This window comes from Xiphophorus maculatus, chromosome 18, assembly GCF_002775205.1.
Source record: "Xiphophorus maculatus strain JP 163 A chromosome 18, X_maculatus-5.0-male, whole genome shotgun sequence".
Lineage (NCBI taxonomy): Eukaryota > Metazoa > Chordata > Actinopteri > Cyprinodontiformes > Poeciliidae > Xiphophorus > Xiphophorus maculatus.
This window is the reverse complement of record NC_036460.1, coordinates 22,087,216-22,101,111: the sequence shown is the minus strand read 5'-3', so window position 1 is coordinate 22,101,111 and position 13,896 is coordinate 22,087,216.

Sequence of the window (13,896 nt, the reverse complement as noted above, 5' to 3'; positions counted from 1 at the left end):
AGACCATTACTGTATGAGACCATACAGTATGGTATGGTTTAGGTTATTTAATTAACAAATTAAATAACCTTTTACTTTTACTTAATTAATCTTTAAATAAAAGATTAATTTATTTAACTTTTTCCACATTTTGTCACAGTACAGCCATAAACTTCAATGGATTTGTTGTGATAGCCGAACACATAGTTGATAAGAAGTGCAAATTGTGATGAAAATGAAACATCGTTTTACCAATGAACAAATAAAAAATTTGGCTTGGAACTTGTTGCCCATTTTCTTTTCCTAAGATTAGTTGGAGCTTGAGCCTTCCAGAAATTCTCAAATAGACCTGGGTCTGGACTTTGCATGGATTCACCTCTCTGTACCCATGTACGTAATCCACTTGCACCTTGCTGACAAGGACGTTCTTCAAGGTTTGTTGTTGTTTTTCTTCATAGAACTCTATGTTTCTGTATCCAATGTTTGTTTGGCACCAACTTCTCATAGGGAGTATTATTGTTCTTGCCGGTGCATACACTAACCTGGTCCCAAAAATCTGGCCTGCATATGGAGGTCTGCAGAGACGCCTAGTCGCCCCTTTTCTGATCAAGTGGAGAGTAGATCAGGATTTGGAGATATAAATTAAGAACTGTGCAGTCTGACAGATTTTTCTACTGTTTCTCATAACTCTTTCCCATCTGTTAATCTCTGCAGCTCTTCCAAAGTTACCATAGGCCTCCAGACAACTTCTCCATTTAACTCTCTCCGTATTCTACATCATTATTTAGGTTAAAATTAATTATTTAGATTGATTACACACAGGTGAACTCTATAATAGGTCTTCTGACAGTCATGGGCTTGAGTTTGACTGTACTGGAACGTAGGGTCATAAAATAATTTTAGGTGCAGTAGAGTGAAAGGAGTCACCATACAAAATACCCACCATAGTTTTTTTCAAATGTTTAATTGGTAATAAATTCTAATATACAAAACACTACACAATAATTTATTGACAAAGGCTCGGCTGAGGTCACGATAGCAAAATGTCACCTGAAACAAAACCCAACATGCAGCATCAGCTAACATGCCACATGTCATCCGACGGCTGGCGTCTATGACGGTTATCTGGCGATCGCTCTGTGTTCTCTTAACTCCATGCTGCTCACCATGAGGACTCTTAGCAGCGTACAGACAGCTTGATCAATAGGTCAGTGTGCTGACAGCCGTCCTCGGGGTCCGGGCTAGAAGCAGAGACCACGTGGATCGAGGAAAAGGGGGTCGTTTCGAGTGATCGTGTGTCCAGGATGCTCCACAGGCAACAAAATGCAGCAAAATACACCTCGACCACTTCAACTCTTTGATTTCAAGTGATGTTATTTGTTCTCTTGTTTTTCCTCTGTTAATGAAACACAACATCATTTTTTATTCCTCCTTTAAAGTCCTTTGTATATCTTATGTGTAAGTAGTTGCCAAATGTAGGCCAGAATCAGTGTTGGACTGAAATCGCCAACTGTCTTTGTGTCTGTTTGTGGAAAATAGGGAACGCCAGGAACGATAGCCCCGCATTTACATTCGAACTGAGCTTTTGACAAAACCTCAGCAACAGGCGCCTTAATCAGCTGGCTGGCTGCAGATCCCTGGCCCGCTCTCACCTCTCCTCTCTTTACAGGCATGATCTTGAGAAGGAGCTTTAAATTGGAAATTATTACACATTAAACCCTCTGCGCGCAGGCCAAGATCGAATTGGATCAATATCTTGCCCTGCACAATAAATCAGATGCTTTCTCTCGCTCTCTCTCTTTCTCTCTCTCTCGTTCCCCTTTGCTTGTTCCAGTGGCTACGGGCCACTGCTCAACTGGAACATATTTAAATTTTCTTGTAACAAATTAATTCCAACATTTTCTCTTGATTGAATTAGGGCAAGTGTTGGTGCTGTCACAAGTGTTTGGGCAGCTCCTGGGGAGAGACAAATTGCCAGGCCTGGACACGGATAACAAGCAGTGGTGTTGAGTCGCTGATAATCTCCCCACTAATTCTCCATTACAGCAAAATGAGGCCATAAATCTTCCTGACAGCTGATCGATGTAAACATTGTTTCCCCCATGATTGCCAGCTCTCCCAGCGGAGCTACTGTCCGCTCAGAATCCGCTGAAATTACTCCCGCACCAGCCCTCCCCTCTTTTCTTCTCCTCCAAGCTGAGCTGCTGTGTATTTGTACATATCAGTGTGGTGTGTGTGACAAAGAGAGAGAGAGTGTTTTGGGACTGGCCCAACAGAAAAAAAAAAAAAAAAAAAAAAAAAGAAAAACAAAGTCACTGCTGTTCTGTCAATGGACGAGGTGACCGTCTAATTTTAGCTCAAAACTTGCTAAACAAATGGAAAATATTAATCAAAATGTCTTCTGCAGCCGTTCTCTCGCAGAGGAACGGCTGCTCTGCCAGCAGCCGGAGTAAACGCTGTGAGAGATTGAGTTGTCAAGCAGTCAAAGCACAGGACCTGTTATCAGTGTGTTCGCTGCCTAATAATATTGCACACCGTTATTAAAATCCAATACGTGTGCAATTACAGAGACGGGGAAGCAGTTAAAGCGAGACGTCTCGCTCTAATCAAAAACAGAAAAGGATCATTTTAAGACATGTTACTTTAAGAGATCTGTTAAATTTGTATCTGTGTATCATCCGCACATTCGGCAGCACTGAATTCAGGAATTTAAAACTAAGGAGGTTTATGTTCAGCCTTCCAAAATCAATACAAAGTCAATACTTTGTAGAGCCAAGTACAGCTGTAAGTGTTGAAGGATATATTTTTACTGGCTTTTCATATTAAACGTCTGCCTCTTAATTTTTGCGAAAAACTCAGGTTAAGTCAGATTTATTGCAAAACAGGGTTACACCTCAGTTTAAAGCAGGGGTGTCAAACTCCAGTCCTCGAGGGCCACTGTCCTGCAACTTTTAGATGTGCCTCTGCTGCACCACACCTGAATAGAATAATTAGGTCATTAGCAAGGCTGGGAGAACTGATCTACACAAGGAGGAGGTAATTAAGCCATTTCATTTCAGTGTTTTGTAGCTGTGGCACATCTAAAAACTGCAGGACTGCGGCCCTCGAGGACTGGAGTTTGACACCTGTGGTTTAAAGTCTAAAGCAAAGCATTCCTTGGAGCGTATCACTGCCACTACCATGTTTCACTGTAAGCATGAGGTGTGTGCTTCAGGTGCAGTGTTGGCTTTCAATGTGCTACTTACATATTTGCTACTGTTAGTCAATTATACAGCATATAATCATAAAAGTCATAAATATAATCATAAAAACCTATGAGTAGATTTTTATGATTGAATGTGACAAAATGTGAAAAAGTTCAACAGATGTGAATTCCTGCTCCGTGTCCGATGAGAGACCAAACAAAAGACCTTGTGAAGATGAGAGAAAATGTCATTATTCACTGTAGCAAGAACACTGCATGTTGCATTGGTGTTTTGTTGTGGGAGGAAACACTGAACCCCATAACTTTATGAAGAAATATTAAAGGTTGATGCCTCTCTAAGCATCAGCCAGGAAGTTAAATTGTGGCCACTAATTGATTTTCTAAACAGACAATTACCCTATGCAACGAAAGACTTTACAGTCATAGAGCAGTTTAAGGATAACAAACCAAGTGTCTATTATGTGCCATCACAAAGCCTTAAAGCAGTGTAAGTTTAAAGTGTTTAAGTTTAAAGTGGAATAAGTTTCACTTTAAACACTTATTGTTTCACTTATTCCACATTTTGTTATGTGACAGGCTTATTCCAAATCATACTAAGTTACTCTTTTTCCTCAAATCCTACACACAAATAACCACTATGAGAACGTGCAAAAAAAGGTTTTGAGTTTTTTTTTAAATTGGCGATCGCAAATAAGAATCAAAACTAAGCTGTTTCCACCTATCTATTCTTGAGCTGTGTGTGCAGCTTAAATGGGGTCCACTTGTGGTAAATCTGGTTGATTGGACTTAATCAACCAGAAAGGCAAGCGCCTGTCTATATAAGGTCCCACAGTTGACAATGCTGCTCAGTGGTCAAACATCAAGCATGAAACCAAAAGAATTTTCGCTACATCTCCTAGACATGATTGATCTGAGGCAAAAATGTGAAGAAAGAAGGTTATTTAAAAGTCTCAAAGAGCACAGGCAATTAGGGAAGTTATTTTTTGAAGATCGTTTAACTCTATGGATCTAGACATGACATAAACTGGGAGTGGATAGTGAAAACAAACTGTAAACTTTCCAATAAACTGGTTAGTTGCCTTTATTTCTAAATTTAACAAACTGGGCGCCTGTTTTCCAAATTGGGCTAAGTGAGTTTGGGTCATTTTGTTCATTTTATAAAGTCATCGTTCATGAAAGGTCATTTTGTCTGAGAACAAAATTAGCTTGTTGATATGAAATATTTAATTGACAAAAAGTAAAAACAGAGTAAACTTATGCTGTGAAAAATACCATTTTATAACTCTGTAGATGTATATAGTGATAATGGACGAAGAACTAAACCTTGGCGCATAACTGTTCTGGTTTGCAACATTAGCTTTACATTATTAAAGACTTTAAACACTAAAAGCCCAGCCCAGTTTGATGAAGAGCTTTCACTTTGTCTTTTACCAACTCTTTAGGAAATCGGTTTTACACAATAGAGAACAGAGTAGTTCCATATTTCTTCGAATGACAAACAACCAGAGATTCAAGGATACATGATAAATGGAGTTCAGAGATTGTTCTGGTCCTATTTGTCACCCATTCATTCTGCCCCGGCTCCTTGGATGGTGGAAGAGTAGTATGTAACTTGCTGGAGGTACATGAAGCAGACCACAGGACATCCTGCTCCAGCTCCTTACATTACTCAGGCTAGTGCTCCACTGGAATGTCTCCCTGTCTGGCTTTGTCACCGGTGGTATGACTTCATCACCCCTCCAAGAGGAGAGAAAGAGAGAGAAAGAAGGAAAAACAGTTTGCACTCATCCGTCACTGTCCATCTCAAATTACAGCTCAACCAGTCACAGTTGGGGATCAATAGGGAGCGGCTGGCCAGGTTAAGGGGGTGGCTGAGCATGTGGACGGAGAGAGGACGGGAGTGTCTGAAGGTGTCTGCTAAAAGACAGAAGAATAACTGATCAATACAGAAGGATGGATTTTGTCATTTTGAAAGGGGTTGTTGGAGAAGGAGGAGGGGGTAGGCTCACTCCCACCTGCTCAGAGTTAAATCCTCCAGTGCCGTCTGTGGACGACACATCGCTCCATCACATTGCAGCAGCTTGAACCACCTCGGCCACTTCATTAAACGATGAAGATTTGTCACTTCACTAGGTCTACTGAGGCTCAAATTGTGCATTTATGTATGTGCTGATTGTCATTTTACACAGTGTCATCAAATTCTTACAAAGTCTTAAAAAGTCTTGTATCTATGTATCTAAAATTAAGGCCTTAAAATGTCTCAAATAAAAAAAATTATTATTTAAAAAAGTAGGTTGGCCTTAAATATAATAATTACAAGTCTAAAATTGTGTCTAAAAGACTCGTATATTCTACACGTATTTCTTTTGTTTTTGTTTTTGTGGGCCTTTTGAGGCTACCGCTAACTCACTGCTAGCATATCCTTGAAAGCTAGCTAGCTCGCTTTTTTGTGACTATAAATGGGTAAATGTATGTTTATCTCCAGTTGGCTGGAGGAAGTTTGTACATTTCTGTGGCGATCTAGGTATTAAATTTCACCCCCAGTGGTCATAATAATTCTTAAATTTGAGTTGGTAAAACCCGTAGAAACTCTGATTTACTTTGTTCGGGGCGACACCTTTTCAAGAACAATGCTGAAGCATGATCCTTCTCCACACCGTCGTAACTGCAAAGCATCTACATAATATGCTTCATCTTCCACCTCCTCCGCAACCTAAGTTGTTGTGAAGGTTGGGCCTGACCCCTGCACTCCCCCACACAAAAAGAGAGCAGAACACACTGCCAGCACCACAATGATGAGAGTGGTGCATGCACGTCGGCTGATTAACTCAATAAGAAACAAAGATCTCCTTTATTGGGATGCTCTGCGCTGTAATGGTTGTTTGATTGGGAGCCAGTGGCTGTATTGACAGGTGAAGTGGACTGATTAATGAGAGCTTAAGCTAGTAAGGATAACAGTCCTTCACATGGCTTATTTAACACTAAAAGAGTGACTGATGGTCTGCTTTCACGGGTATCGTCTAAATCATTCTCGTCTGAAGCCTCGCAGCACCATAATGCAGCCATTTATGCACAAACCTGTTCTGATGCAACCGTTTGTAAACATTTACTGCTTACATACATATAACAGCTCATGTATGAAAATGTGTGTAGTTATAAAAACACCCAGTAATCATGTAGTAGGTCAGATCAATTTTTAGAACATTTCAAGAATTCACCCAATAGGGATTTTATGTAACAAACCAATGAGTGATGCGCATTTCTCAATTAAGAAGAAAACATATGGTTTTCAGTATTTTGAGCAGCTTTATAAAAAGAAAAAGTGTGGTCCTGCTTTGAGCTTAAACTTCACTTGTGCACACTGTACATAATTGCAAATTAACAATCCCTACAGATTAAACATGGTGGCAGCATCATGTCTTACTCGCTGCAGAAAACGTCAGATTGCGAAGCTCACCTTCCAGCAGAACATGGAGCCAGAGCTGCAAAGGTACGGCAAAGATTCGACCGTTTAATATTTACCTCCCTTCATGTCACATAATGCACTACTTTGTGTTGGTCTATCAAATTAAATTCTAATGAAAACAAAGCAAAATGGGGGGTGAGTTCAAGTGGTCAGAATATTTTTCCTAGCAATAAATATCAGAGTGTATGTTTTCTAAAAGAGCCCAGAAAGAAACTATAACAACATACTTTCAAATGAAAGTAATTATTTCTGAACTGTAATTACTAGTCTTACTAGTAACCCAGGGTCAATAACTTAAGGATACATAAAATTTAGGAGCTAAGAACTTGCTTCAAGTAGAGCAAAGCACTTCCATTATAGACACACAGAGATTACTTGCTTACTGCCTAGAAAGCTGCTGTAACAAGCTGTCTGTTATGGTCCGTTGTATACTGCCTTATTCTAATTAGTTGACCTAAGTTCAGGGTTTGAAAGTAAGGCCAGATCAGTAAAGGCAAAAGTGTGTTTTTTTTGTCAAAACAAAGCATGCAGAGAAACTGAATGAATATAGAGCATCAGTATTGTGTCTGTCATGGGGGTCAAAGGTGACTTGTTTGGGGCTTGGCTCAAGCTCTGGTTTCAATTCTGCGGATCAGAATAGCTCAAATTGACACCAAGACCCATCTGCCCACTGAATTAATCCTCCACTCTCTTCCATTTGGATGTTTTTTCTTTGTTTTCTTTATCAGCTCCATCCATTTCTTTATTCATTCAGTTGACTTTTGAAAGGGGAGAGGTGCCATGCCTTGGGGCTCGTATGTGTTGAAAAAAATATATTCCAGAGATTTCAAGTGCACCATGTGCAAACTGTAGGGTCACTGGCAGTTATATTTTCACTCTCCCTCCCTCTTCTTTCTCTCTCTCCCTCTCTCTCCCTCTTCTTGCGAAATCGATCGTTTGTTTGCAAGGAGCTCAAACGAAGCAGGAAAAAGGACTCAGAGCTCTGCTGGCAACGCAGGCAGAGCAGAAATGCTGCTGGGGAAAGAGACAAACGAAAGGCAAGAAATCCTCCCCACTCGCACCGTCAGCACTCATGACCTTGGGGCCACAGCGAGCTAGCGGAGGATCCACCCAGCAAGCGGTGGTGGTACACAGAGGAATTTTGAAGACACAACATGGCGCTGCTCTGTAGGCCTCAACCCAGCTGCTCGAGTGAGAGTATTTTAATTGAAAAAGAACCTTCGAAGGTCAATATGCAGGTTGCATATTAGTAAACTAGAATAGTATCAGTTTATCAAATATCAAAAATGGAAAATCATTAGCATTTTTTTTGTTAATTTTGATGTAAGTGGCTCAAAGCTAATGAAAATCCAAAATTTAGCTTCTCATAAAAATGTGATATCACAGCCAGTCAATAAAAGAGGTTGTTAGTACACTACTGTTAAGGCAATGCTGAGTCACTGGCACCCGCCACAAGGAAGGTAAGCGCAAAATGTAATTGTTAAAGAAGCCGACTGTTCACAAAGTGCTGCATCCACGTATATTAATGGCAGGGTGAGGGGAAGAACGAAAGTGTGGTTGGAAAATGTGAAGAAGCAACAGGGATGGCCCTGAGTGGACTCTGAAGCAAAGCTCATTCAAGAGTTCATTCTCTTTCACTCTGAACATCCATCGATACAGATGAACAGAGACCAGACTTACAAATGTATTTCTTATACTGAACCACTCTTCAATGTCGGTGTCGTGTTTTCTGTGCTAAAGAGGAAAAAAGGTGGAGTTCAGTTTTGCATCAGGGCTCAGAGCCTGCTTATACGACCAACAGTAGACATCTCTCTGTGTGCAATGAATCTATACATGGGTTTATATGCTTGTTTTCTTGTTTTTAAATAAATAAATCAAAATATAAATCAAAAAAACATATTTGTGTGTGATGGCTCTTTAAAGCATCCACACTCCACCCATTGTGAATGTCCCTCAAATTCTTGAATCAATTTTGGTACACAATTCCTTCGAAGCTATGGTTGTCCTTGTTGTGTGTGTGGGGGCAGGGGGTGTGTGTTTGGTGTGCATGTGTGTGTGTGTGCACCATTTCCTACAACAGTTTCTCCTTCCACTCAACTTCACAATAATCTGCGTGCATACAGGACTTAGTGAACAACTGGCTTCACTAGCAATGACCAATTTTGGCTTTTGAGTAACTTGGATCTATATTCTCATCAAATTGAACAGAAGTTGATGCTTGAAAAATGTATTTCAATTTTGCTTTTTGAAATAAGTTACTGAAATTAGTTGCTTTTCAAATATATTCTAATTTGTTGAGACGTGCCTGTAGATATAATTCATTAAGCCCTTGGAATGAAGATCCTCTGCTGTTTGAAAAGACTCCTCTTTTCTTTCGATCAGTTTCGCAGCTAAGCCTGAATGCCGAGCAACAGGTGAGGGGCCTTTCTGAGTGTCGGTGGCCCTGCTAATAAAGAGAAGGCTGCAGTCGACAGTTGCTGGCAGTGGCAATCAAACAAGCAGCATGGCGAAGATGTCTGTCAAAGACACTGCCTCTGGTGAGAGACACAGAATGAAAGACGCGGGGTGAGACTGGAGAGATGGCGAAAGAAGATGACAGAATGACACATGAGGAAATCCTTTTTTTTTTTTGGCTTACTTACATGCCTTCTTCTTCTTCAGTTTCCTCTGTCAATTCAGTCTCAATGGCGACTGAGGTAGCAGAGCCCCCACGGGGGTCAGCCATGTAAGGAACATAAAAGGCCAATTTAATTTAGCACGTCCACAGCTACAAAGTATTTTAATTCCGACAGCTGTGACTGAGGAGTTAATATTTGACTTGTCAGAAGTGGGGCCGGGGCCAGTGAATCATTGTAATTCTCATTAAGAGGCTCTCCCCCAGCAGCACCCTAATGCAGAATAATGAAAGTCAAGACGGAGTGAGCTTCTAATGCCAGTTGAGGCCTATCTTTTAATATTCCCCTCTTGATGGATTAGGGAAGCGGGAAATTCATCTTGGATCATAGGGCCTAATTTAATAAGGGATCATTCCAGGAGTATTGCATTTTATAATAATGTCATTTAAAGTGTCGTCTTCCATTTTTACCGTCCCATATGTATGCTTATATAATGGTGCCAGAGGGATGTGTTCTTACACCACTCAGATCCCTTCTGTGTCCACGCAAGCCCTCCAGACCGAACCGAAGCGTCTCTCTGTGGTCCGCCAGCTCTCAGCTCAGGTTTTCATTTTGTATTTTGGTCAGGGAGCCAATTGAGTGAGCACTTATGAGAAGTTGCAGTCACTCCAGCACATTTGCTGCTCCTCCAAATTATTTCTAATAGTATTTAGGGGAAATCACTGTGATATGAGTGTTGGGATTGTAAATATCACCCAAAGGAAATATGATAAAGATATATTGTATTTGCTCCATCGCAAGCCCTTAAAAACTCCTCTCAGAGAGGCGAGCTATATTTATGCGACCTACTCTGCAGACGGAAAATTACTTTTCTTTTTTTGGGGAGAATAAAGCAAACAAATCTGACTAATATGAGCAATTTGTGATGTTAGCAGCCGATAAAACCACATAATTATACTTGAAAAACATTTACTAGATTAAAAAAAAGGGGGGAAAAATGTCTTGAATGTTAGTGGAAGGCATTCGTGCTTAACGTGTCATAACTGCTCAGTTTTACAATATCCCAGAAATAAGATGAGCTTCGTTTTTCTTTTTTTCTTTATTTATTTTTTAAGCTGTGGTGCAGGATTTGTTTGCAATATAATCTCTATTATTTGTATTCTCTATCGCATTTGGCAAACCAAGATGAAAAACAAGTCAAATTTTGCAAGCAGCACTAAACCTAGACGTTCTGTCATCATAAGATTATTACAGACAGAAAATATTAGTATTTTTAACCAAATAGGTTTCAAATATATATATATATATATATATATATATACAGTACATTACTTAATTACTGAACCATAGATTTCGGCTGTTTAAAACCTGGTGAACAACCCACCTTAAATGAAATTGACAACACAATAGTTGTGAAAAAGAAAGCCAAGTTGACTTTTCAGAAATTTGCAGTGCATTCTACTTCTACTTCTGCACATTTAATAAAAATTAAAAAAAACACTGTCCTGTTCAATCACAGCTTCTGCTTAGTGATCCTATAAGAGCCCTTCCAGTTTCAGTCTGTTACATGTGACCCTTTGAAAGGGTCTCTGTCATCGTTAAGATAAGAGGCAGTCTCTCCAACATGCTTTAGCTCAACAAAGTGCCTCCTCTTTGTCGCACGCATGTCTTTGGCACGTCTGCCTGTTCCACACCTATCACTGCCTCTGTCCTCGCACAGCTCTCTTGTTCTGTTTCTGACTTTCCATTCATCTCGCCTCCTTTCATACTATGATTCCATGTGGTGCACGGAATTCAAAATTTTGTTTCTCTATCTGTTTGAAAAAGTAAAAAGGTTGCATGGTTGTTTCCCTGCAACCTTCTTTCCTGTCTCTAACAGAGTTGGTTATCTGCAAAAGCAAGCGACGGCTATTTTAGGACAGTGCTGGAGTTATTCCCGATACATGTGTGACTTCTTTAAGATTACCTTCCACCTTAAAATAAAATCAGGGAAAATGCGCCGTTCAATTCAGTGCTGTTAAACTTTGTAAAACAGTTTGCCCTCTTTTTCTGTACTGTCCATTTTGAAGTTCAGTAGCTACATTGAAGTAGCTGTTTATCTTATATCATAAACAATGATATTAACCAGCACAGAGGAAGAGTTGAGGAAAGTCGGAGCTGAAGAGGGTCGGAAAAACGCTGTTATGTTATCAAAGAGGGGACAGATCGCATGTGACGGTAAACTTATGAGATCTATTTTTACATCCCATCTCAGGATGAAATGGTGGACTTTTCAAACACTCACCTCTCCTGGGCAGAAAGTAATGTGTGTCTATTTAATTAGGCATTGGCAGATTGTTGGGCCAACACTGTAATTCAATAGAGGTTTCCATTACTAGGGGAAGCTGCCACCTCCGATGCCTCCTTGGCTCCACAATGCAGCACCGTCAGCTCGTCAACTTTTGTCTGCCCTTCTCTCTGCTTGTGAGATCCGCTCGTGTTTGCCAGCTCTGAGGTTGGGTGTATTCTTCAAGTGTTTCTTGCCCAGTTAAAGATGACAGGGACCCGCTACCTAATGTACTACTGTTTATGTACATGTTGTCCATCAACAATGTGATGCGTGTAGACATCTCTTTGTGCGTATTTGCTGTATACATTTGCGGTGCCTCAATAAATATCCCTTTTTTCACATTTTGTGCACATCTGAAAAATGTGTCCTTCATTTTTTCATTTCTTTCAGCATCCCCACGTCAACCACCTTTGGTTGCAAGAGTTTGGGTAGCTGGCCTCTGCCAGGTTTGCACACCAAAACAATCCTAAGGGGTTTGGCCATTTTTCTTTGTAAAATACTTCAATCTTTCTCAGAATGACAATTTTCAAATGCTGTCACAGATATTCAGATTTTCTATCTATCCATCCGTTGCCCATATCCCATTATCCAACAGTGCTTGAGGGTGGAAACACCTTGGACCAGTGGCAACTCCAATGTGGACAACACAGTACAAACAACAATAGACACTGACTCCTAAGAACCATTTAACAATACAAATTAACCCAAAAGTCATGTTTCTAAGCTGTGGGAGGATGTTGAGGCTCCCTGAGTAAACCCACGGCATGCACTGGGAACATTTACACACTCAATACAGTGGTAACCATTTCACCACTGTGTATCCCCACAAGTCAGATTATTATTATTTATTTTTTTTTAAAAAGAAAAACCCTATTTCATTTTTATTGAACACACAATTATATATGCCTTTGTATTCATCTAACATCTAAAATCCTGATAAAATGTGCTAAAATTTGTAGTTCAAGGGGTTTGAATACCTTTGCAACTCACAGTATTTTGTAGCGTGTGCTCAGCATAGCATGCACTTGCCTACGGAGTAAATTGCCAGCGCAATGAAGCTGTCAATACTGTTGTATTAGTAAGAGGACACAAGTGGCAGAATCAATGAAAACATTTGAATAAGATGTTCTGGACAACATCCTGTTCTAAAGTTCTATTACCCATAAAACACTTGACCTCCTGCCCCCATGTTCCTCTGCCCTGAAGCCTTATTATTATACAAGAGGCTATGTGGTTAAGGTAAACTTTCATTTTTATTAATAATGCAACAATAATTTAAGCTATATGAACAGTAGTTGGTTCTGTCAGAGCTACTTTTCCCTATAATTAAACAGATAAAGAACGGAAGTGAACCTTTGACCCTTGCAGAGTGAGCATGTGGTGGCTCTGTGATGTGTTTAGAGCCATTTTGTTGGCCTGGATTTTGCTCTACTTTTGCCCTTATAGTTAAGAAGGTCACTTCCGATCAATACAAAGTTGTTCTTCATTATGAAACATTTCAACCCTGAAGGAAATTATCTTTTCCATGATGCCAGTGCCCCCATGCATGGCTTTCCAGGGGTCACAGAAATGTTTCAGTAGAATAAAAATTAGATATATCATTTGAGGCAGCTTTTGCAGTCAACATATCTCAACCCTCCTGAATAGCGTTTAGAAACATCAGTCTTCACTGCTGTGCTCAAAACACAATTTTGTATTTCAATCCTCGAATTGCGTTTCACAGACTTATAAAATCCTCACCAAGATTTCTCTTTAAATTGGTTGTTTACATGGATTTTTTATGAGTACTGCAAGGGATAATACTGGAGACAAAACAAGAATGCTGTTTCATATGGCCCCTGCCACACCTGGTATTGCACATTGCTGGTCAGCAGGCTGAAAGGAGGCTACCACATGTCTCTAACAGGACTGCTGTAGTATCCTGTAAGTATGTTTATTTGACAATTAAAAACAAATTTAGGACTATGTTGCAAAATTAAAGAATTTGAAGGTTATTGGTAGCATAAGATATTAAAGTATTTTATGGTAGGAATATTTGTTGCTTTTCATTTTTCAATGAATTGTTCACATCATGTAATACATTTTTGTTTCAATCCATGTTGCTCTTCACACAAGGTTAGATTGTGGAAAAACCAGCTATTGTGTGACAGAGAACAGTAAAAAAAAAAAAAATGAGAGAAACTTAGGAAGAAGTTTTGATGGTGAGTGCCACTTGGTGCATACCAAGGTTTTGTTGTCTGTTGAAAGACCAGTGGTTAAAGTCTATTGAGAATGTATAATAACTAAGCCATGAAACTGCTAA